The following is a 27,273-nucleotide window of genomic DNA, read 5'->3' on the forward strand; positions in this document are numbered from 1 at the left end:
TATGATTTGGTGATCAGCCTCACGTCTACTGTTACCACTTTGCTCTTAGTTTTTAGATGCATGTAAAAGTTCCTGGATAAATGTTTGGAATCCAGATATAACAGAATTCTGGAACAGTATCCCCTGCAACATTTTTAAGGTTCAATCATACGTTTTGCTGATCACTAGAAATGGTCTAATAGCAACTGCTGGATCAGTTTGAGTTAGCTGGAGTGCTTGATATTTCTTGTTAAGATGACGTTAATCATCCTGGAAGTAACAAACATTTGTAATAATAAGAAAGGTAAATTTAAAATTATACTTAGGTGATTGTGACTCCTAGGTCCCTCTGAGAGACTGAGATTTAACTTTAACTCCCCAAATTGCTAGCCAAACATACATTTAGGATCCTTGGTAATTTACATATTTTTGAAAGTGTACTTCTCAAAATGTATGTTCAGACTGTTTGCAAATGTTTCTGGTCTCCTTCCAAAGGATATTTAAGAGAGAGTCAAGTTGTGCAGGAAATCTAAGCAGTTGTGAACATTTGCTACTGAGTTAATTTATTAGATACCTGATCAAATACTGGGCTAAGGCCATAGCACAGGGCTAGAAGACCTTCCCTGTCCCCCTGTTCCTCTGAAAAAGTTTAACAATGCATAAAAATGGGCAAGCTATAAGGAAGGCTCAATAAAACAGTATATATTTTGGGGAGCTCAGCAGCCACAGCTCTCTCACCTTCCAAAGAAATGGGAGATACTAAAAAGTTCTGACAATGTGTTAGCAGACCCAACTTGGGAGCTTCTCAGTTTGCCCTTGGTTGACAGTGTTTCCTACCATTCATACACTTCATAGCCTTTCAAACACTCCTGCACAAACTATTCTGCCTAATTGACATATTTATGAGTCACTACACCAGTCATTAACCAGAATCACAAACACTGCACTGGTGACTGCACATGCAGGGAAATGGCAGGACAAGATCCCAGCAGTGTTTCTAACGCTTTGGTGCAGTGACAGAGGTGTGCACGGCCTTGTGTCAAGGCAGGAGGCTTTTTCTTTTTTTACGGGGAGACTGGGGCACTGTAATGCCATGCCTTGTACATCCATGCATGGTAGGCAGAGTTTGTATTTCTAGCAGGAAGAGACAACTGGAAGGCAGGCAGAAAGTGTTTTAATTCTCATCTTGGAGCCATCAGATGAAATGATAAACAACCAGCCCCAGAGGACACAGAAGGTTTGTGGTAGAGCATAGAATTACACTCTAGTTTCTTATGAAGCAGATTAATACTGTTCTTAGTGGATTGCCTTTCTTTTAATCAACTGAGACACCTCAACATTGAATCAAAATGGAATGAAAAACAAGTAAATGCACCGCGGATATTTTTTATTTAGTAACAGTGGTGAATAATTAATTGACCAAATGACAAAAAGGCATCACAATTTTTTCTTAAAAATTAATTATTGCTAGTAGATATTTTAAGCCACTCCATTGAATACCTAAGACAATTACATGACCTGCACTGCTTTGACAGCAAGGAGGAAAGAAAAATTCAACAAAAAGAATTTAAGAATTCTAAATAAGGGAAAAAACCCTAACAAAACAATGTGTTCTTATTAATCATCCTAATTTATGTACCCATAAACTGATTCTTAAATTAACTATTCTCAGGAAGTAAATAAAAAGATTTTGAAATTTTGTGCAAGGACTTACACTTGGATGAAAAGCCAAATCAAGGACAATGATTGAAAGCCTTCACTTAATTTTTTTGCTCAATCTCTCCCATAATTGTTTCGGTTCATTGGACGTAACTTGAGGCAGAAAAAGCTTAAATTCTGAAGTCCCAGTTAAGGTTGGCATTTATATGAAGCAATTAAATGTTGAAATTCTACAAGAGCTGTCTGCCAATAGGGCTTTTCCAGAGCTCAGCTGTTGACTTGGCTTAGACAGTACACATAACTGGTAGTTCTGAAAATTAAATTATTTATTCTAGTGACAATGTAGGTGTCATTCTTTTATTTGAGAATAAACATTTCAGCCATTCCAGTGTTACTCAAGTTGACATTGTTCAGTATGTGTGGACAATTCCCGGTCCATGCAGCATCTGTACTCCGAAGGAGCAATCGCTTTCCCACTGCCTGCTTTGGCACACCTGCTATAGGGACATGATGTATTTCCTACTCAGGGCCAGTTCTACTCTCTGAGGAAATACTGAGGGTAGTAAGGGGATTGCTCTTTTCCTTCCTGGAGAGGACAAGGCTGTGTTCTATCTGGAACCTCATTTCTAAACAGCATGTGAGGAAATGTGTTTATGTGCTAAAGACGACAGACAGAGATTGCATGTTCCCTCAATGTCTTGCTCCCTGAATTCTGAAAATTTTTCTAAAGACTTGAGAACTAAGTCTCTTCATAGATGTCTCCATTCACTTTAAGGGTTGTTTCAACAAACTGATATTAAACATTGCCGACAAATTAATTACCTGAATTAGGCCATTGGGTTAAAAAAGCACATTAGATCTCTGCTACAGACTTTGGAGAAGTCAATATCTGTTTCAAAGTATAGATAAACTGAGGGGTCTTATCACACAAAACACACTGGAAAAAGGCAGATACCTCAAACAACAGTTTTAGTTATCCTAGAGACCTATATACTGTATTAGAACAATGAGGTAGATTCTTTCTGATCCTTAATTATTATTTTTAACAGTTACTGAGCAGATATAGTAAAATTGAGTAGGTTTACATTATTTAGCTGGAAACACAAAGCATACTTTTTCCTATAATATATGTGGCACTAATTTAATCAAATGCCAGGCTAGAAACTTTACTGAGGTTCTTAGTGAGTGCATAGCTGGAATAGCACAGAGAGCCCTAGCAAGAAATTTGTGGAGCTTTCATATTTTTCTGACAGTTCTATAATCCAGAAGAGCTGCCTGTCCAGGCTGCTCAAGATTAATTGTGCCTGAAAGCAATAGAAAATGGATCTTTAGCTTTGCATATTGCTGCTTATCAAATACAAAATGTTCAAAAGCTTTTCTTTATCTCCAAAGAGTAAGCAGTTGCTAGTGACTTTTTCCTAGTTACACTCTTAGTTATATTCATCAGTGCTGGTAAATCAAAAAGCTTCTTCTTTATATTGCATATGTAAGTGGACATATACTCATTTGCACATTAATTTATATAAGAAAGTACAATTAAAATTACTAAAATTTGGAAATGGCTGAACACCTCCATTGACATCATACCCCCTGCCCCCATGGATCCCTGGTATTCTTCTCAGAATATTATAAAAAAGGTGTTAACCACGGATTGCTTACTATTTTCTATACAGGACTTTGGCCTCAGCTAACACACAGATGCCTAGATAATGAAATGGAAGAATGTAATTTTTTTTTTTTTATAAATCCCTTTTTCTTGTTCATTTCAGAAGCTGGTAGTGACTGAGGCAGGGAACTGTAGGAACAGAAGATGTGGCTTAGTTTTCCTGAGAAAAGTAGTTCTGTACCTGTCCCTTCTGAAAACTCTGTATGCGATAATTTGAAATGCTGGTATACTCTTCATCTTTGACTGCCAGGTCTGCTTTGCAAAATGTTGAAAGGTTCAGTTGCTGCCAAAGTCCCTGAGAATTAATCTATTAATATGTAAACTGTTGTGTAATGCTAAAATACCATTTTGCGGTCTGAACTATTTCATACTGGACACCCAGTATCTGTGGGTTTTCCGTGTCTCAGAAAGAAGCTACCCCATTGTTCTAATACAGTCCAATATAGGTCTCTAGGACAATTAAAACTGTTGTTTGAGGTATCTGCCTTTTTCCAGTGTGTTTTGTGTGATAAGACCCCTCAGTTTATCTATACTTTGAAACAGGCATTGGCTTCTTCAAAGTCTGTAGTAGAGATCTAATGTGCTTTTTTAACACATTAGATCTCTACACATTTTAACAGTAGAGATCTAATGTGCTTTCAGCTCCCTGTCTCCTAAATGGAGATAATGCCCTCAAATTTCTCGTGGGTTTTACAATGATGAATGAATCGTCTGTAAAGAATTCAGATTCTGAGGTGATGAGCATCACAGAAAAGCCCCAGAGGAAATTAATAATTTTGTTTTCAGACCAGGGTTTGAACGGTGTTTTTTAAATAAGACCCAGGGCAACATATTGAACAATGAGGCTAAGAAAAACATTGAACAGCTGCTAATGAAGTCCTTTTGATGCACTGAGTTAAGTAGGAGTATTCTTCAGAGAACTGAGTGTGTGCTCCTGTAATTAAAAACTACATTTCATATAAAAAAGGTCATATGGTAACCTTGATTCTGTCCATTTCTAATTTTTGGCAGCTTAACTTCACAGAGATGATCGTATTCTTCTGAGAGAAAATGATGCGACTGTAATAGAAGCAAAACTAAAACAATGGCAAGGTTTTGTCACCTACTACATTCACTAACAGAAGCAAGACCTTAAGTATTTCTTTTCCCCATGAGTTAATTAAGTAAAGGACAGGAGCAAAGTGTTTTCCTCCTGGACCAACACCAAAATGGGACAAGATACGTGTTTTCTTAGACAGCAAATATGAGTTTTGGGAATCCTAGATTTTATTTCATACTCTGAGGAAAAAGGTTGCACAGTCTTTCACATCACCTCCAAACCCCTTTTATCTACCTCCAGTCTCCAGCCTGTCTTGTGTCTTCTGATTCTACTCCCAGTTTTCTTGCTAAACCTGTCCTTGTTCTCTATTCAGTGGTCCTTACCTACTTTACCTTCTAGCTCTCTCACAGCTGCTGCCAGTCCTAGTCCCTGTCTCACGGAAAAACTTCTCAGTTCACATAGTTTAGAATAAATTATGGTCAAAGTGATTTATTGATTTATTAATGACAGATCAGGAACTATATAGTCAAGATCAATGTCAATATACAATTCTTGGCATATACAAATGTTAATATACACCTGCACATTTTTAAACACACTTCCAGAGCTAGTTCCCAAAAGTCACAATCACACACACATGTGCACACATACACTGGCACCATCCCTTCCATTAGGAAAAGCTGGTTGTCAGCACATAACTCAGTGGGTGAGTTCCTCTACTTGCATGTACCTCTCGTTAGGGTGTTCTAGGTTTATGTAAACTCACACTATTTCCTGCAGGCTGCTAATCCATACAGCCAGAAAGTCCTTACTGAGGTCACCTGTGCACCTGACTGAGGTGCAGATCTACTCATCACATCCCAGAGGGACAGTCCACCTCTTGAATGCAGGGTTTTCAAGGCATCTGATGATGCTGCTGCTCTGCATGGCCTTGACAGGTGACATGGTGCCAACAGGGAGACTTCCAGCAGTGTCAAAGCATGTTTGCTGATGTTTTTACTCCAAGGTATCTCTGTAGTGTTACAAAATTTGGTATTGTTTATACTTCTTCTCAACTTGATTTTGTTTTTGCTTCCAAAGTCTCTTTTTAATTCTGTTGTTATGGTTTAATCTGACTGATGATTGTTTTCCTCTTTAACAGGACCAGTTTGGAACCAAATGTGTTTTTAGACAGTGTGGAGTGTTGATTTACACACACATTCTCATACTCATGTTTTTGTCTTAACAGCTGTTGTTATTCAAGCTGTATCAGCAAGGGTGGCCTGTGCAAGAAGCTTCTTATCACAACCTTTTTTCCCTCCTAGAAACCTTCTGTGATCCTCCTTGTACTTCCCCTGTAACTGTGTCTAGTCTCAGTTTTGGAACATGTCCCTCCACGCAACCCCATTGATTCCTATCACTTCCCCATCCCTTTTCCTGACTGTCCTCCTCTTCCTTATCCAGGCAGATCCTATGCTGAAATTTATGATGAAAACTGCCTTTGGGAATGCAAAAATAACCCAATCTGGTGGGGAACAAAAATTCTCTACATCAGACAGTGAATGTCCTTCCACCTACATGATAGTGAAAAAGCAGAACAGAGCTAATATAAGCATTTTTCAAGGTAGTTAATAAAATAAAGCAGAATCCAGACCTAGCTTAGGGCTTAGACTGTTAATGGCACAATGCTATCATAATCATGCCCCAAACTCAATTTAACTGTCTGCAATTGCATCATATGACTGTGTAAGATTTTCTATAAAGGCACAGAGGTCACAGAGGACCCCCTCCTGCACCTTGTTTTTGTGTACTGCTCCAGCAGAACAGAAAATAGCATAAGGCACCTTCCGCTGAGCCCACAGGGAAAAGATGTACAGCCAGGCTGACCGTAAGCTCCCTGTCCTGTTTCCAGACCACTCATTTTTGTGGTCACCCATGATGAATAGCAGCAGCTTGACAGCTGATTTTACATTGGTTGTTAGGGATTTTTGGGGTTGGGTTGGGGTTTTATGTTCTGTTTTTCTTTTGTTTGTTTCTTTGGTCTTATTATTTTTGGTTTGTTGTTTTGGTTTTTTTTATTATTTTAAGGAGACTGCACTGTGTAGAACTTCTGGACAATGTAAGGTAATTTAAGCAGTTTTTTTCAAAGTCTCTCCATATGACTCCCAGCAAGAAATCTGCAGAATTCAGCCTTATCTTGTGGACTTGCACCAGTACTCCTTGAGATGAACTAATCCTAAATCATTGATTTAAGTAATTCTAGACCAGAGAAGTCTGCACTGAAATCGTACTTAGTGGAAAAACTCTATTTTTCTTTTTTTTTCTCAATCATTTTGTTTTCAGAAGCTCTAGGAGATCAAAAAGCAGTGGTAATCCCCCAAATCCTTACCTATGCCCAAAATAGAGTGGAGACAAGACCAAGGGCTGCCCTTTGTATAAAGACCTTGGACCAGTTGGGCAACTTTTGAAGATTTGGTTTTGGGCCATCTCCCAGTCACTTTACAAATTACCCCTTCCAATTAGTGTCTACTATTTTTCTTTTTCTTTTTATTTCTTTCTTTTTTGTTGTTGTTGTTGTTAATACGGGTGTGAGACCTGAAATAGGTTTTATTGCATAAATAAAAAATAATTTTGCATTACACCAAATATCAGAACATCAAAATACTAATTAAACAGAGAGTAGCAGAAAACAATAAAATAAACTTTTCCCAACTGATCTACCACTCTGCAGACAGCATGATATCTTTCTGAAGCCAAAATTTAAGAAGACGAAACCTTACATCACAGCACATACATCTTTGTAATGCCTGTGGATTTTTTTTAATTTCTTTTTTCTCTGAGTGATTTCTATACAGGTGAGATTTATTGAGCTGTGCTTGGAATATGTGGGGAACATTCAAGTGTCCCTCCAGTTCTCACACTCCTTGGAGAAAGAGTGACATTGCATTAGGAACGACTATTGCAGTCTTTGAACTTCCCTGTTGTGAAATTTTAAAAGTATATTTTAATTTTTAATATAATTGGCACATTAAAAAAAAAGTATGGTTGGCTAACAGATGACAAGTAAAATCAAGTTACTGGCAGCAAAAGGGCAAATCTAAAGACTGTATACATATATATATACATATCTCTCTCTCTATATATATATGTATCTATCTGAGTGGATGACATTTTAAAAGCTATACCTTCCTAAATCCTTTACCCAGATCTCGCTATATACCTGGGGCTTAAAATTACTTACATAGAAGTATATTATGTGACTTCAAGAATATGCATTTTGTGATGCCCCAGTTCTTACTGACCTCTTATAAAGTAGAGTAAACAGCCAGGAACTGAAACATCAAAAACATAAAATGGTGAATAAGACACTTTCATTATATCCTGGAAAAAAGTGTGGGTTTTTTTCCCATAGACCATAGATAATAAGTTTGCAGACAACAAAGAACCAGCTGATGAACAAGCAGCTGAGTTGTGGGTAATAATGTTGAGTGGTTTGAAAGATGTTGTTGTGTACTGCCTGACCTACATCTGAACTACTTGCAGCCTGGGAAGGGGGGAGAGGATTATACTCAGCATACGAGAGTCTCTAAAGCAAATCATATCTGATACTCTCTGGTCTCATCATAAACAACGTGTGAGAAAATCTTACACAGGAATCCTGGCTTTTTAGGGAGAGTAGTGAGAATAGGTAAAGAATTTCTTCAAACTCTTTTCCTTATGGTGCCAGTGCCAGTCAGACAAACTTTTAATAGCTGTTAGTCTTTGTGGCTGTGCTTGTTGTTTGCTAATGCTGTCCTAGAGGAAGCTGAATTAAAAGGTAGACAGCAAGTGTAGGAGCAAGCAGGACTCTCATTTGCTTCACACTGTAAAATATGGAAGGACAAGATACCCTGAGAAAAGGTTTCAGACAAAAAAAGGGAAATTACTGCAGGGTTAGCTACACCACCAAATAAATAAAAAATACATAAGTTAAATGATGATATTTAGAGAGACTACTAAAGCTGTTAACAGGTGGAATTTGCAGAAGACATCTAATAGAGTGAGACTGCGTTATTCTGTATGTTTTAATTTGCACAATAACCATTTCAACTCACTTGAGATTGCAAGGGAGCTGAGTCTTGTGTTTTCCAGGCATGAATGTTCAGCAATATCTGACTGCTATGGTAGACTCAGCACAGAGTTGTGTGTGGTTAGAAGATATCACTGCAAAAGCAGGTTTCGTGCAAGTCAGTTGATGCAAAGTATAAGTTTCCAGATCATCTTGCACATCAGGATTTCAGACTCCTTCCAAAGAAAAAACTGACTATATCCATATCTAGCAGGATGAATCCAGTGATCATTAGCTGCATTTGGTTCACCAAAGTCTAGTTTGGCTTTAACCAGGGAGGTGATTGTGAATTTAGTTTGATGACTCAGTGTTATGTGACTTGAGTGTTGGAGACCTATTTCATAAAAGAAATGTAATGAAATCACATCCCTCTTGGAAGCAAAGACTCCTTGAGGCTAGGTATCAACCAAAATACTGATTCCCATTCTTTCTGGAAACATTAAGGCTCAGATTCAGAAAGCCTATTGGGAATTGTCATGCTGAGTGTTGTAGAACCTAAAATTAAATGTATAGTGTAATCAACACCTGCCCACTGTCACATATTAAGAAACTTAAATACTTACATATGATTATACTTACACACTCACTGGGGAGAGTTATGTTCCTTAACACAGCTTACTAACAGGTAACCTGAGAGATGAAATGCTAGTCAAACAGAAATGTCAGATTTAAAAGCCTTGTCTGAACTTAGGACTTGGACTGGAGAATCTTATTCAAGTTATCCTTTTTTCCAGATAAGACTGGACCAATATGTTTACTTCTTTAATTCCGAAGCATACAAAATCCCTGAAACTGGGCAGAAATTTGAGAGTGTATCAGTGACCATCATTGAACAGCTCATAGCACAGCTTGCTTCACTGGTAAGCTCTTTAAAAGACTGTGCAGTTCTGGAAAGGAAGGGAACCTGAAATAATCACTTCTTTTGAATAGAAATAACTGTGGCTCCTGTGCTTTGGTGTGACCTTCTTGCTGTCAGGCTGTATTAAGTGTATGTGAAGCTTACCAGACCAGACCTCGGGGGACTTTGGTAGAGGGATGCCTAAGCTGTGAATTCCTGACAGCCTTAGGCACTGAGTCATGCAGCTCAGACAGCTTGGTGGCCTAACATAGCATACACAGTAGCAAAACTTTAAGTACCTACTTAAGCTTTGTGTTGAAAACTTTTGGTGCCTGTGCATGCTCAAGCACTCTAGCAGAAAAGCAGCTTTTTTTTTTTTTTTTGTGAATCACCTCAGAGTTAAGTACATGAATGCAGCCTAAAACGAAATTGAAGTGCCACAAGTCCTTTGTGAGGCTCTGTAGAAGTTCTCTGAAAGGAAACTCCTTTCATTAGGAATGTCTGTCAGCATGAAAAAGATTTAAAGGTCATTGTTTTGCAAAGTGGTATGAGCAGAATCTCAAGGCTGGTAGATCAAGTCTTGAGGAGGAAACTGAAAGGAAAGGGATGAAACATCTTAATTGTCCCTGCAGGCTCCCTGAGTTCCCCCAGTGCTCCTCTGTTTCTGTCTCTGCAGCACTCTTCTGATGAATCTTGCTACTAAAGCATTCCTCCACGTGGCTTTTGAGGAGGAATCACAGAATCACAGAAGGGACCCCAACTCCTGGCCCTGCACAGGACCATCCCCAAGTCACACCATGTGCCTGAGAGTATCAGTATCATCAAAACACTCCTTGAACTCTGTCAGGCTTGGTGCTGTGACCACTTCCCTGGGAGCCTGTTCCAGTGTCCATCCACTCTCTGGATGAAGCACCGTTTTTTAATACCCAACCTAAACCTCCCATGACACAGCCTCAGGATTGTTACAATCTATACCTCACTCACCCTTCACTGCAAAGATACAGGGGAATCGGGGCGGTTCTATTTTCAGTGGATTATGCAGTCTAAAAAATAAAGGTAACCTTACTGTTGATAACAAAGAAAAGTTTTAGACAAACGTTTCGTGGACATACATATCCCATTGAATTTCGGTGTTTGCAGGATGCCTTCTGCTGGTTAAGAAATCTTTTGAAATGTTTTATAAACAGTGTGAAGGAAGTACATTAGCAATGCTTTGTATAACTTCATTTCAGATATCATACTACAACAGGATAGCAGCTTTCTGTGAACACACTAATGTAATGGGAAAAAAGGAAGTCCTTAAGAAGAAAGAATACAACTGGGAATACGGAAAACAGCTGAAGAAAAGCATAATGAAAAAGATATTTTGTCCTCTCCATCTTTCAAACACAGATTGATGGGTCTAAATCCTTCAGCTGTTGTTAGAGGCTAGTGTAAATATTAAATAATTTACTCTAAGAGATCACACTTTGTAATGTCACTATCTAACACCAGAATTATGTGAGTAGGCCACTAAAGGACTTTTTCTCAGCTGTTACTGTCAATATACAGAGCAGATGTAAGTATGGGTTCTGTTGCCTGTTGTAGTGAGAGCTCAATTAATATGAAGATTACCATTCCAAACTATAACTCCATAAAAGGGTATCCTACCTGTAGTCTTTTTTGTCTTAAGAAAATCTGTTTGTATAACTGTCAGCACTCAAAGAAGTGGCCTTTTAGCTCTAGTGTTTATGTACTGTTAGGAAAAAAAACAAAAACAAAAACAAAACAAAACAAAACAAAACAAAACAAAACACACAAAGAAAAAAAACCAAAGAAATTGCAATGTCTCCCAAACTGTATAAATTATCAAAGGGGCAATCCATCTGTCTTCATCCTAAAATTTATAATGTGCTACCTTGACATTAAGATGGCTTTATTGTTGTTTTTATCAACTTTTTACTTTCTTTCTATCAGCCTTCTCCACAAGAAGCTTTGTTTAAAGGAGCTTAAAGGAGGCAGCAAGAGTACTGCTGAATCCAGTGGGACTGATTCTCACATTGTTTTCATGGGGAAGATAGATTAAAATGGGTTTGGGTTATGAAGAACATACAGAATTTATTATTACTACGAAAGGAATTATGAATGCTCTGTTTGATCGTTCCTTCTGTTTTAAAACACGTGGAAAAAGGAAATTTTGGTTGAATTATGTCAGTCTTTGGACTGATTGCTTATATCTTATGTTACCATAATGTCTGTAAAATTTAAAATTCATCTCAGTGATCCATTTGTTCCATATTCTTCTTTGAAATGGGATCATCTAATCAGAATTATTGACATGATTCTCATAATTCCTCTTATAATCAAAGGATAGAAAATTTGGAGATATCACTTTCGCCTTCCTAGCTGTGCCATCTCAGTGCCTAAAAACTGTGTACTTGTCTCTATTGAGATGATTCAAAAATCTGCAGTGAAGCAGCTTGGCTACCTATATAGCTAATAGGATACTCTGAAAGTTTCCAAAGAGTATTTCATGGTGATTGATAAGAAAAAGACACTTCTGAAAATATAGAGAAATTAGGAATCTGCCTACAACCTGTAGAAGGTAGCTGAGAATATGAGAATATGGAGCTGACTCCAAAGGCTACATCTGTGCCCAGATATGATCCACTCCTCTCTTCTGTACAAAAAACTTGTGGCATCTAGTCGACTGGAAGCAGGAGAGAGGAAGATCTGCTAATGACAGATAAAGAATCAGGTCACAGATTTATCTAGGTAGCTTACCTTTCTCACTGATGAATCTCCTTCAAAAGTCTCTGTAGGTACATGGACCCATGAAGAGATAAGCCTTGGATCCACAGCTTCAGTAAGAGGGGAGAGTTCAGCACCTCCTCTACCTTTTCTACAGTTTTTCAATAACTTGCTCAGTGTATTATTACTTGCTTTTTATTATCCTTTTGAGTCATGTAACTCTCACCAGTCCCTGTACATTATCCTCTGGAAGCCGTGAGAGCTCAGACTTAGAGCTCTAAGTATTGCTTAGAGCACACAGGTCTGACTCACTCTTTGAATGATCTTACTGGGGTCACATTCTTAATTTTGGGGCAGTCTAATATCTAAATTCTTTGAATTGTGCCCTTAGGCTTATTTGGGACATGTTGAAATTGAGAACAAATATGAGACCTTGTGCTTAAATAACTGTTTAATTTTTCTGTGACTATTTTTATATTGCCAAAATAACCTTCGCTGAGATGTGTTTTTTTTAAGGAAAAGTTTAAACATTGTATCACATTGCATTGCTTCCCATGTTCAACAAGTGGGAGGGCTGTCTACTTCTAAATACAAAAGGATTTTGCCACTGAACTTAAGATCATGTTATATGTGAGAGATGTCGCCATGCAATGAACAAAAGCACTAAAGGTTTCAGTACAAAAAGGTCTAAGTCCTTTATGAGTTTCATGTGAGAAACTGCCTTCAACTGAATAACACACCATTAGAAGACAGCAAAGAAAAGAAGCTGGAAGCTCCTGAGGCTAAGAGGCAACAGGCACTGGAATTAATGATGCCTTTGGAGCAGCTCCTGGTCATAAGATGAGGGCAGACCTTGTGAGTTAAAGGCTAAGGTTAGCCTGAAAACATTAGAAAAGGGGAAAAAAGGCTCTTGGCAAATAGCTCTGTTGAGATTAAATAACGAAGAAGGGTTGTAGGATGGAGTTGGGATTTTTTCCTAGTATTAAATTCTTGGATTTCAAACAGAGGAGGAGGCAGAAATTCCATGTGCTAATAATGGCTTAGGGTAGGAGAGAGGGTGTGCAGCATCGGCTCTTATTGCAACAGTGAGGGGGAGGGAGAGCGTGGCATCTAAACTGCAAGGATGTTTAAACCAAGTAGAAATCAAAGCTCTGGGCTCCAGTGGTCCCTAAAATTTACCTAAAATTATAAAAAAAGAGAAAAGCTGGAAAGGACTTGAGGCTGTTTTCTTTATCTGTCCTTTTGTCCACAGTTGCTTCCTGCTTGGCTTCATTTGCATGACACTCAATCAACACAGGGTGTTCACAGGTGCTCAGCTTTAAACACATCATTTGGATTGTTCATCCCTTAGAGTCTCTGGAGAGCTAATGAAGTTAGTTTAGGGCTAATGACAGTGCACAATTGTAATAAGGAGCTGAAAACCATACATAGGACTGCACAGTTCAGTCTCCATCTCCTGTGTCACTTCCTACGAATTCTTCCTGATAAGGGCTGGTGCAGCAGTGTCTGACAGATCACATACTCGATAACTATACTCAGAAATACCCATTTTGATCACGGGTATGGAAGTGTCACCCCTGCATTCTCCGTTACTGATGGGGAGAATGCTCCTAGTGCCCACCAGTTCCTGAACAGGGTTAATGATAAGGACAGACAGTGAGCTAAGCCCATGCTGCTCATAATGCTCTGGCAGCTGATACCATCTTTGAGGCCAGGAATTGCTATTGCTACTTCCTCCTTCATCAGTTCCCTGACTCATCAGTCTGTGAGCTTTTCTCTGTGGTTTCTTTTTTTCTTTGTTTTGTTTTTTACTCATTGCTAAGTGCCTTTCAGATTTAAAATGTGCAAAAGGCACGATATAATGAGATGTTATTTTCAGTGTGCATGTGGTTGCAGGGTTTCTAGAGTGTCTGAAGCCTGAACAATTCCTGCACAAAGCAGTTCAAGCAATTTTGTCTAAGAATTCTTTTGTCAAACCAAATACCTCACAGATGAAGTGGAGGATAACTTTTTTTAAAAATGCACATCCAGTGCAACCAATAGAATATTTTTTCTGTGTTCTTTGTCAATTATTTCAATAGTTAACTGTCCACTATTAACAGATACACCTTCATTTCAGTCTGAATTTCTCTAGCCTTACCTGCCAGTCACTGACCGTTATTGCGTTTTGGTTTCTTTTAAAGTAAATACTGGTTTTCTTACATCATGTCTACATATAGATTGTTTCAAAATCGCATATCATTCCTCTCTGTATGAAACCATATCATTCTGAGCTGTACTTCTGCAATAATCTTCGTTGATCATTTCCGAAACTGCTAAAATTGCAGTATTCTCTTTGAAGAACACGTCAGAACTACACAGAGCTCACCAGTGGTGGCCTCTTCAGCCCTGTATATGGGAGACCAAACCTTCTCCCTCCTTCCTGCTAACATCCCTGTTTCACATTCAAGGAATGTGAGAGTCCTGCTTGTCGCAGTTTTGCACTGAAAGTTCATAAACTACAAATTATCCACCACGACTCCCGGTATCTTTCCAGAATAGCTGCTTTTCAGGACCAAGTCCCACATCCTTTAACTATGATCTGTGTAAACAATGCACTTAGATTTACTTCAGGTAAGTTTTTTAAGGAGAGATATCTTTTTTGAGATCAGTATATATACTTAGAAAAGAAAAAAGAGAAGCCTTAAGCACCTGAGCTCTCCTCATTGCTGTGTGGAAACAGATCAAAATCAGACAGATATGCACCCAAATATTGAAAAGCCCAGAGACTAAGGCACTCACACATTTCAAAACAGGAAGGGATGCATCTCTCATGTCCCTGGTGACAGATTTAACCACTGGGATATCGTCTGTTCTGTCGCAGCTTCCCTCTCCCTTGTTGCCAGCTTGCTCTTTTTTTACTTTCTCATATTAAGAACTGTCCCTCAGTTAAAGAGGGTTTTGTGCGTGAGATTTGGGGTTGGAGTGCTTTTTCAGTTAAATCCATTGATGCAATACAAAAACAACCTCTTCCTACAAACCTTGCCTCTGTTTTACACATTAAGCCACTACAGCTGCAACAACATTACTACTTTTAGCTGTATCAAATACCTGTGTATTTGGAGTCAATTTACCAAATGATCTGAATAGCTGTCTTTAAATCAGCTTTGTCATCTGGAAGCTTTATCCAGAATTCTTTAAGGCTTTCTGTGGAATTATATTTAATAATATCTTACTATTATTAAATATTTCAATACACCTATAATTATTTATTTCCCATTTTGTCAAGTAGAAAATGAAGATTGAGAGCAGATAATCTTTTTTCTAAATCTCAAGTAATTTATTATTTCGGCACAGGTTATTTTAATTTCCCTGGTAGAAGTCAATCAAAAATAATGAATCTTGTTATAGAAATTACTCTGGTTTTGCAGCTCCCTAACGTGTATTATGACACACTGTAGAGATGAAGTCTTTCTTAAATGTGTTTCATCTTGCCTATTTCACCACTCTGAAACTATTCCTCTTCTTCCTGTAGATGAATAGAGGAATTTTCTTTCCTCCTTCTTTGACTTATCACCTCAAATTTCAGATTCCTAGTCCTTCAGCATTTTAGCTGATAGATCGCTAAAGAGACCACTTAATTCAGTATCCAACAAAGTCTTTCAGCATACTCTAGGTACCTAATGAGTCCGATGACTGTGTGCTGACCTGTCTTGATGGACCAGATGTGTTGGTCACTACAGAACACATTTTACCTCAATGTTTCTCATGGACTTAACTCAGACTCACAGGCAAGTTGGTTCTTCCATCTAAGTGCAAGTTAAAGTGAACTTCTGACAGCTACTTAAAGCAAAATAAAACGTTATGAACTGACACTGTGAGGTACTGAGAAAAAAACTAATATTTGTGATCATCAGTAGGCGTTGTCAAAAGTTCAATAGCAATCAGGCCTGTACTTGCTTGTTTCTCTACTGAAATTACTGAGGGAAAAACACCTGTCAAATAATACTCATAATAAGGTAAGTTCACTTTTAAGAAGTCAATTTTGTCTTTCCTTCTAGTGATGTCATACGAAGTGTTTGTGACAGCACTGTTTTCTCTACTCTTTCTTTTGATCAAATGGTGCAATGTCTCATGCAGAGGTTTAACTGCATCTGATTAGAATCAACCTACTCATCTCTCAAGAATAAACAGAAAATGCAGATTATTAATACCTCTGATTCACACCTTGTATAGTTACAAGCTTTATTTAAAAGGGAGCAGTTTGGATTTTATACAACTCTTTTCACGTGAGAAGAAATCATTAAAATGCTGGTGTAGTTTTATTTAGGAACATACATAAAGCATAACTAGATGGTGGATATGAATATTGCTGATAACAAAACAGGAACAATGCTGACCCAGACAGAAAATCATTAAGTGTGATCATTAAAATAAACACATACTGTAATAATAAGCTTGTCTAGTCGATTTCTTTTATTTAAGGATATAACGTGCCAACACCAAGATTATTAGTGTTAGTGGGCAGTAATGATATTATCATTTAGTAGTGTCTATATTAACATTAAAAGTCATCAAAAGCATGAATAATAAAACTTAATATCACTACCAAAAGAACCCAAACAAACTGTAGGAGCAAAGCACCATCACCTGATTTGGACCCCATGTTCTGAATAAAACCCTGTGCCTCAGTCACAGGCTGTTATGTCTATTTTAGGCCATTTCAAGCTTTGAAGTTCTATGTCTAATAAGCAGAAGGGAAAAGAAAAAGGCAGAAACCCTTAAAAAGAAGATGTAACTTTTAAGGACATGTATTGAAAGACTACTTATATGTTCACTTTAGAGATTTCAGCTTTGAGAAAAACCAGAGAACAGCTGAAGAGATGGGAGGAAATAAAATCAAAAGAAATTAATTCATTGTCAGAGCAGAGAGCACCTCAGGGAGCTGATCAGAAGAGAAGTTGCGGAGTGGGGAACATAAGGGAGGGAACAGCAAAATTTAAAAAAGGAAGTATAGTAGCAAAAGCAAACTCTATTAGTGAAAGTTTTCCCTTTCCAAAAGGTGCTTTGTGAAGTGATTAAATGGTATGTCACCTTTATGCACTTCAAAGATACAAAAATAGCAACCAAAACTAGTAATCTGGGTAACTGGTCCTCTAATTGTTCTAAGTACATGTTGTATTTCTTTAATAAACCAGAAAGAAATTATTTACAGCCAGTTTTCTCAATATTGCTGATCTACTTCTAGAGAAATAGTTATGGAGTCTATGGACTCTTGTTCCCAATGCCTGGAATCAAACAGAGCTGGCAAAGACAGAGATGAAGAAAGTAAAGAAAGGATGGGTAGTAAACTAACTGGTGGATGTTCTTGTGTCATCATTGGCCAGAGATGGACAACTAATAAGGGCAAAAGGATGGGAGGAAATTATATTTGAATTGATGGCTATTTCAGGACCAAGTTCAGGAAGGGGACTACTTTTGCTAGTGAGAATTTTCTCAGTGCTTATGCACCTATCTCTGTCCTGGTAACTCAGTAACCATTCCATTATTATGCAAAGCAGTACCTTTAACAACCCATTAGGGACAAAATAAGAACACTGAAATCATGATTCTGCATTACTAAAGTCCATGAGAGTTTCCCTGTTGACCTCAGTGAGCATTTACATACAATTGTGTATCTCGGCAGGTACAGCCACCCTGTTTTTTTGATTTAGTGAGCCAATTCAGTTTCCATATAATCAAGACTGAAATGATCGAATGCTTCCCTTCCCCTAAAAATGTTTCATAAAAAATTACTATATCAGCAGTAGTCATTTAGTATAATGGAATTAAAGTCGTCATGCTGCAAAACATTGTCATAGATTGATATTTCTTGCCTTCATATCAAGTGGTTTGGCTTCACTTCATCTTCTTTTTTTTTTTTTTTGCATAAGGTAAGAATGTTTTTGTCTTGGGATTTTTGTAGAAACAGACTGTTATGCTGTGAAAATGTCCATGTCATTAGAATGAATTACTTTGTGATAGGGTCAAATGCAGCTTTTAAAAGGCAGAGTGGGATTTCCTCTGTATAGTTCAAATCTGGGGCCACAGGACTTGTTTGTTTCATCGGCTGCAAACGAGTCCTTTGTGAAATCCTACAATAACAATAAATGGATCATGGAGATGAACTCATTCAAAACCAAACTTCCTTCCACTGTTTCATGAAAAGCAAAGAAAACAATAAAAAAATCTCTCGCTGAGGTTATTTAGTTACCTGCATATACACGTATAAGCATCAATAGGAATTTATTGAGAAAATACAGATTCTCACTATTGAAAGGTAGATATACATATCTGAACACTGTCATGGAGGATGACATATCTTACCTGCAAATTACTTCAACTGATATTATACGACTTTAGTCTCCACAATGTTTCACCTCACTTTGAGAGACAATTCCATTTTAATAATTTCTAATATTAAGGCCAAGTCTCATTTTACCTCCACATATGGAGACTTTAGAAAAAGAGTCAGTGGAGTCTGGGGATAAGGTGATTGGGTTTGGGTGGTTTTGTACCTCACTAACCTTTCTTTCACAATTATCTCCCTTGTGTGACTGGGCTGTGTCCCTGAAAGATTTCAACTTGTGAGAGATTCTGAAACACCAAAGGGGTTTGGAAACATTTCCTCCTTTTTTAGCCCCATGGATGTGGGGTAACCCTCCTGCCCTTGCTCCTCTCCTTGGAACAGATCCCCCACTAATCATGCATACTCTGTAGCACATCCCTGGAAGAAGAGGGAGGAAGAGGAGTGGTGAAAAGGGACTGGGGGCACAGCCTTCTCTCTAACCATGCCCTGACTTGCAAATAAGAAAGAGTAGCTCTGGCAGAAGCACAAGAGAGCTGTACAGTAGAGAAATGAACTGGAAATTATTGTGCAGCCTGTGACAGGGAAGGACACAAAGCTGGTATTGTGCCTATGTCACAGTGTGAGCACGTAAAAGTTTTGATGTTGTTTGATATTACACACATTTAGATTGTCATAAAGTCACAGAAACTATCTACCACTTATCATTACTGTCAATGACTCAATGTGCCCTGACAAGTGAGGTAATTTGCCATAGAAGGAGTTTATTTCTGATTCTGATAGGGAATGTAGCCATGGTGAAGAAGGGCATCTGAACTTCTAGAATGATCTCTGTGACCTACAACCCTTTCCCTGACTGTGTCCCAGCTGCCTCTCAGAAAATGAGCAGTGTTAAGACCGTGGCTGTGGTGATTGTTCTGATGTGATGTGTTTGTCCTAAAAACTGTAAAAATGCTGTTGACAAAATGTTAGGTGAAAAAAAGTTGGAAAAAATATGAATAATTTTGTCATGTTAATATATACCTTTAAATTCTAAATCAAATATTAACCAAATACCAATTTGGATAAGTCCTCTTTCTCTTCAGTTTTTTCTTTTTTTTTTTTTTTCCATGTGAGATTGCTACATCTGCAGAATACCTTAAGTGAACTTGATGAAAGAGTTCCGGGTAGGTGATGGGAGATACAGTTACTCTATGATGATTCCATGGTTGTAATAAACATTGTTATGGAAACCATTTCATGATCATATTCTGTCCTTGCCACTACTTTCCTCTGTGGAGCAGTGACCATGGTATCCTAGAAGTAGTGCCATTTGGGCACTTTGTGTTGCCTTTTACAACACAGAAATCTTCAGGATAGGCCTTTGTTTCTCCAGAACATCACCCAACAACAAGAAGACGAAGTTCTCACTGAAAGAACAGAATTTCTACTAATAGTCCAAAGAAACTTCACCAATCGTTTCTTAAAAAAAAAAAAAGTACCAAAACCCTTATCAGTAGTATGATAACAGCTTATGCTACATGACGAAAATTCCTTTTTTGATCTCTCTAGTTCATCAAATTGGCAGTTCAACTTTAAGTTGAAATATCTCCATTTTCACTCTTTTGCTGTTACGATTTCCTTTAATATTGAAAAGGTACTTCTCTTTAGGAGTAGTTTTCGACCTCATCTAAATGGGAGATACAAATCCAAAGTTTAAATCTCATACCTTTTGGAAGAAGATGCTGCAGAAACTTCAGATCCAAGTCTGAATTCTTAGCATCCTCAACTTATACAAATTAAATCCAAAATCTGGATTCTTTCTTGTTTGTGTCTGGAGTTGTTAAGCAATAAACGACCTTAAGCTCAGCTACCATTCCTCTTTCTCTTACAGAAAATATCAACCTGTGGTCTTGTTTCTGATAAAGAGAGGTTTTGTTAGCAGGTATGTGACCTACTCTTCACCTTGTCAAAGCACTCTATTATCGAGAAGACTTTAGGGACTATGTAGAAAAGGTTACCAGTCCCGGCAACTCAAGGACTCAAGATGTATTAGGTAATTGAAACCCAACTCTGAATAAACCTTTGAACATCTATCTGTTTACTCAAATTGAATCTGAATGTTGAGCCTTCAGAAGTTCACTTGTCCCTGTTTATTTGTAAAATGGATTATGATCAATTACTGAGTCATCACTAAGGGACAGGAAGAGTTCAGTGTGAAGCAAACCAGCAAAACTCCGCTGCAAATACAGTCTAAATTACTGACCTCTAAAACTGTCACCTTGATATCAGTTGACAATGTCATTTTTATCAAAAGATCTGCTTTTGTGCTCTCTCTCTCTGCTGCTAGGTGTAAAACTTTCTGACACCTATATATTTTCAACAAGATTTACTAGTCTTTATCTTCAGCAATAGGCAGAATTTGTACTGCACCTGGGCTGGCATTTCTCTTAGGCTGTCAGCAGGGATCCCTAGCTGTCTGGTTAGAGTCAGTATAAAAAGAAATGTTTGATTTGATGGAGCTGTGAGGGAATAATTGAAGTGCTTTCCAAGGCAAGGAAAGGTGCACACTCTATAGAGTGCTCACTGGTCCTGTGGCAGGAAATATGGCAATTTAAATTGTAGAAGCAAATTCAATATATGTAATCAACTGTGATTTCTCCCTGATTATCTCAGGACTAATTAGGGAGTGTTTTTCACAGCTAATCAGAGTTATCTGGAAAGAAGTAATTTGCATAACTTCAAGTCAAATTATGTCATGAGGACAGCTGAGCTAATGTAAACTGGCATTTACTGTAAAATTAGCACGTATTGCATTCAAAAAGGAAACAAAGAAGCAACAGAAACCTGCCGACCAGAAACTAGGAGGAGCAGCACTGACGGAGTGTAGAAGCTGTACTACATGAAGCATATCAATGCACGAAGCACAAGGAATGTAAATATGCAAAGGCCAAAACATTTGCAGAGAGGGACTCTGACAAAATTGTAAATGCCACAGATTCTGCTGGCTGTCTAACTGTCACTTTGTCACTGCATTTTGTCATGGTTGGTAGTTTAGCATTCCAGGGGGAAAAAAAATCCCTGTTTTCTTATTTACCAGAGTCTGTTTTTAACTTAAAGTAAATCCAGTCTAAAATTAGCTTCTAATCTAGTATTACAGCAAGTTTGGAAAAGACAACCACACATGCTTTGTTTTCTCCTTCAAAAACATTCAACACACTGGAATTCCTGTTCACCTATTTCTTTGAGAGTGATTTTGAAGCTTATTTTTATCTCTGGGGATGTAGGGGAGGTTTGGCTGCCTCACTTCAGGCTGCCAGACTTTTCTACCTGTCTCAAACTGTAAATCTGACAAATTTCCTATCTGAAAGACCTGATCTAAGAATGAACTCCACACAGTGAAGCACTAGAACGTGTGATTTTTAATGTGGGACCAAGGGTTCAAACACACCTTTCAACCTGCTGCTTCACTCAATAGGAAGTGCATGTCCTTGTGAGCTCTGCCATTCATCCACAATCCATTTACCACAGAGCTAAGGCCCAAAGTTAGAGCTGGACTTCTTACTAGAGCCTGATGGAGGATGAATGTACAGAGATTTAAGTCTAACTGAACTAAACATGTAAGGCAAATACTCTCTTGTGGGAACTTAGAATGAATCCATTATCAACCCTGCGGAACAACAGCAGTTCTAGGAATAAATTAAACTGGAGATTGATGATAGCAGTTAGAAAGGATCAGCTACTGACTAATTAATCTTCGAAGTTAAGGCACTGTCCTTCCACAGTATATATTTTTCCGTAGGTCCAGATCTGTGTAACGTTTTTCTTAACAAGGGTCATCCAGCCCATAAAGATTTAGCACTTGGCATCTGGTATCAGTTTTGTTCCAGATGGTATTTGGAAGATGCAGATTATCTGTCCAGTCCTACACTGAGAAAAAAAAAGTCTCAGTTGTGAGGTTCTAAATTTCTGAAATGGATTTTCACCTTCAGTGAAATTAATTCACAAACATTTGTGTGATCAGTTGACTCCCATGTGGACTTGTTCACCACCATGGCTATGATGTAATTACTTTTAGATTTCTTTGAAAAGTTAGCCCTTTTAATTTTAAAAGGTAGAATAATTTTTTTATTTAAAACCATGACATTCATGATCAAACACAATTTTAATATAGGTCACTTGCATAAAGAAGATATAATATTCACTGCTACTTATATATGCATTTCATTTTGTGAGTCCACGTATAGATTTTTGTTTGAAACTTTTTTTAAGGACGATCTGATTGACATGGGAACCAGTGAACTCTGCAAGAAAATAACTGTTTGTATTCAAACTCAACTAATATTTAAACCCTAGCTATCCTAGATGCAGAAATTGCATTTCTGATTTTCTCTTTCATTTTTTTTTGTCCCAAAAAAGCACATTCTCTTAGTCTGTGTTTGCATATTATTAATTCTCTTTTTCCTTTTTTTTCAGCAACTTTCTTATAACATAAGCATATGTACCTAACACCACTAGGCCTAAGTTCTTTGGCATGAAATTTGCTTTCTCTCAGTATTTTTAACAAAGTATGATGAAAGTCTAAAATGGAAAATGTTATTCCTACCTTTCTGTTTGGTCAATGGCTTATTTCCTTCTGCTCAGAAGGTCTGAGTTTGTTCAAATAGCCATTTCTACTTGAGATTAATAAACCAAACCAAATTATTAGTTCAAATTTCTGCTTAAAACTGGTTTCTTAAAATGTATTCTCGTTCCAGTTTTCACTGGGAAAAAAAAAAAAAAGAAGAAGCAAAATTAAGAGGTCCCAATTTCCACCCTGTTATACTGCTTAGCTAGTTGGGCTACCCTGTCAGATCTTGGATATCAGGGAAAAGTTATGTAAGAGCAGTAGGCATTAAATTACTGAATGTTAGAAGATTGTTCTAGGGACAAGATCATATTATGTTTTCCTGTTTCTACTGCTGGGCACTGTCTGAGAATGGCCACTGGTCTGTCCCTAATCTAATCCAAGAGTGGTTGTGCTGTTGTAACTCAACCTAGTACCTAGAAAAAACACTAGGGGAAGATGAGATCCTCATCTGTGACTTGGACAAATTTCTTGCAGTCTCTGCATTTCCATCCATTCTTCTACATGAAATAAAGGAATTTCATAGAATCATTGAATGGTTTGGGTTGGAAGGGACCTTAAAACTCACCTAGTTCAACCCCCCTGTCACTGGCAGGGACACCTTCCACTAGATCAGGTTACTCAGGGCCCCATCCAACCTGGCCTTGAATCCTTCTAGGGATAAGGCATCCACAACATCTTCAAATTCAGCTATTTAAAGATTTTTTTTCTGTCTCTGTCACAGTCTTGTTCAGAGAAATTACACTTTCTACAGTGTGTATGATGCATACAGCCTTTTTTAAGAACCTAGAATTCCTCGAGGCTCTGTTACACATGAATATGCAGAAAACCTTTAGGTCTTATTAAGACACATTATCTGGTTTACTATTTCCCTATTTTTACCTTCCTTCTGTTTTCATTCACTCCCTCCTGTTTCAGCTACAGCCCAGCACTTTGACTCCATCTGTGAGGGTGGAAATTCCAGCTGCCTCTACAGCTGCCATCTTCACCAGTTCTTGGCCAGCCATCAGGGAACGACTCTTCCTTTCCTAAAGACACAATACATTTCAGCCAACTTCCACCTGGAAAGCAAAGGAAGCTATTTAAATGCTGCATAAAGGCAGTTTCCCACCTCTGAATCTACAGAGCAAAGCACTACCTCAAGCAGAAACCTAACCATACATTTGCTTTGAAGTTTAGTCAATACATTTGTTTACTATTTTAAAGTTTCAGGTTTCAAGTCAGTGATTTTTTTTTTTCTTTTCACTTTCAAATCTCTTCAGAATTTTTTTTACCTAGATGACCGGTCCTGGGAGAGCTCTGCAGTTTCCAAGTCTAGGTATCTACCATGACTGCAGCCTGGTACCATGGCACAGATGTCCCCATCTCCATGGCCTCTGGTTTGCATGCAATGAAAACCCACATATGCAGGCTGGCAGCAACCAGGATGAGTGCAGCTGAGTACAATTAGTCTGCATTGTGGATACGACTGAAAATGCAGCAAATTCTAAACCAGAGTGAACATTTTTATTGATGCAGTAGAAAATGGATAAGATTTGTTTTCTTAATGAGAGCCAATTGAAAATGTATGACCAACTCTGGCCACAGCTGGCAACACAATGCTAAATTATGTGGCCTCACTTGAGTTTGCCATTCATAATTGCATTTACCCAACATAACAGAAAATGAGAGACAAGAACTGCATTCTAAATGTCTCATGGAAGAAAAATCAGTTTTTTCCAAACTTTGTATAATACTACTTCAACCATTACTTAAAAGACACAGGTAGCTTGAAATACTGTCTTAAAATGCATTTACAATGACAAAAAAGAGCTGTGGGCTTTCTAGGCTGGGATGATGTAATTTGGGTTTTTATAAGATGGTGAAGAAGATTCCACAGACACTAAGGATGTTTTGTCCCCATTATTTCTTTTCTAAACTTACTAAAACATTTTAATGATCCAATAGCACCACTTCTCTATTGCTGAAATAAGCAGAGAACATTAGCTTAATGTTATTTTCATCATGAATTTAATAGCTTTACGAATATAGAGGCCTCTTCTACCAGCTTTTTCTTTGAGAAAAATAAAACAACATCATTAAAGTAGAGCATAAGTAAGGCACAGTTAGTGCCAACAGTTATGAAGCTCATACTGATATTTCTTTTTCCCATTTCCTACTAATTTGCCAGAACAGCTTTTGGCCTATCCATAAATAGGTCTATGATAAACCAGACATTAAATTGGAACTAATTCCATAATTAGCACAGTTTCATAGTCATATGTTTGCAAGACAGTCTCAGTTAACAAAAAAAAAAAAAAGAAAGAAAGAAAAACAAGTAAAAAGCATCTATAGACAGCTTGGGAAAGCAAGCATTATGTAATCTAATATTTATAAAGGTATACATTTAAAAAAAATAATCTAGAAAGCATTGGCATGGTAGAGGGAGTGCATTGCCCCTGGGTTTAGTTCACAACCTGCTAAAATTCATGTGCTGGTGAAGCTGCCAAATGGGCACCCGTATCATGTAAGAGCCACAGGAAAGCCACTGCACCAGCAATTCCCTGTTTTCCCCGCCTGCTGCACAGCAGGAAGAAAATATCCAGGCAGAGCTCTGCAGCTGACATCTGCAGCACCCACAGACACTGAGCTACAGTTTCAAACTCTTGCATTTGGCAGAGAGGAAGAAGTTGAAAAAATCTATAGTGGAGGAAACCAAACATACGAGATTTTCTAAAGATATGGGATATTCTTTCCTGATCCCCTATTTGGAAACTGTGGAGAAGGAGATTTTATTACAGATACCAAATTCTAGTCTCCTAAAGAGATTTTACCAGTTACCAAAACACTCTCCAGCCTCTCTTTAAAATCCAGCAAGAGGATCTAACCTCAACTGACATTGTGACTTGCGACTTTGCCAAGAAAAGGCATAGAAATTTTGTTCGTGTTGATCTTATACCTGTTGCTCTGCATTCAGGTGTCTCCTTTGTGTATAATTAAAAAAAAAAGAGATTAAAAAATATTGCTTCATTTTCGTGTTTGTGGTCCTTAAATTAAGACTAGGCCCCTGAAAAGAGGTGTAGGCAAATCAACTTCTGTGCTTATGCAGAGTGTCACTGTCTGAGGGTGTTTCCCATGAGGGAGTTAATGCTGGGTCAGGGCCAACTTAAAAGCCTGAAGTAGCTGTTTTCTACAAAGGCAGCAGGAACATTCATGTCCAAGTCTAAAACACTTTTTCAGTACTGTAGCTTGAAACTCAGCCTGTAGGAGTTTAAATTTTTGGAAATCATTCATATCTACTCCATATGATGCCCCAGCCATGGAATTGTTCAAGGCCAGGCTGGATGGGGCTCTGAGCAACCCAGTCTAGTGGCCCACAACAGGGACATTGGAACTAGATGGTCTTTAAGGTCCCTTCCAGCCCAAACCATTCTAGGACTCTATATACCTGGAGCCTCATACAAGGCCTACTGGTGTCTAACAGAAGACTGAAGAGGACTTAGGGTCAAATAAATTGTGCTGACTGTTTAGCTTATTCAACATCTAGATTTTTAAGGAAGTGTAGCAAATTTTTAAATGTACTGTTCTTCCTCAGCATTAATGTCCACTTATATGCAGAAATATGAGCTCTTCCAAAGTGTCCATCTTCAGACCCTGCAGTCATAGCATCATTGCCTATCTTTTTTCATACAGTGAATATAAAACTGGTGAAAAAGCACACCATCACTTTAAGATTCTCTCTCCTCCCAAACTCTCAAGCTCTCTCCTCCCAGGCTGTTCACTGAATCCTTGAATATGTGTCTGAAAGAGCAAACTGAGCCTACTGACACAAGTGACAGAGAAAGAGCATTGCATTTATTCCTTCTGCTAATATTTATTTTTCAGTCTCATCAGAATATCTCGCTTCTCTAATTCATCCTGATATAGATTCCTTGATTTGCCTTTTAACAAGGTTGTCCAAAGAGAATGTGGAAAAACCAAGGGGTGGTTTAATAAGCATTGGCGCTTTAACAGATTTTGGGAAAAGAGTGGGAAACAACTTTGGGAAGATGAGACAATGAGAAGTAACTTTGGAGTGAGAGTCACGGAAAATTGGCATTGCTGACAGGAGGAAAACTGTAGGCTTTTTAACCAATAATTCTGGTTAAATCTCTTTGCACCTAACCTGTAACAGTGCTGTCAGGCTACATCCTGATCAGTGGAAGAATACTACACCCTGAGATATTTTGATACTTGATATGGCATCTGAAATTTACATTTTCCTGTGTGTTCTATGGGAACTGTACAGATGACTATTGTTTCAGGGACTGTAACTGCTTTATATTCCTGTCTTCAGACCAAATAAGTAGAAATATCACTTTAAAT

This window comes from Manacus vitellinus, unplaced genomic scaffold (assembly GCF_001715985.3).
Source record: "Manacus vitellinus isolate BGI_N305 unplaced genomic scaffold, ASM171598v3 scaffold_7_pilon, whole genome shotgun sequence".
NCBI classification, from domain to species: Eukaryota; Metazoa; Chordata; class Aves; order Passeriformes; family Pipridae; genus Manacus; species Manacus vitellinus.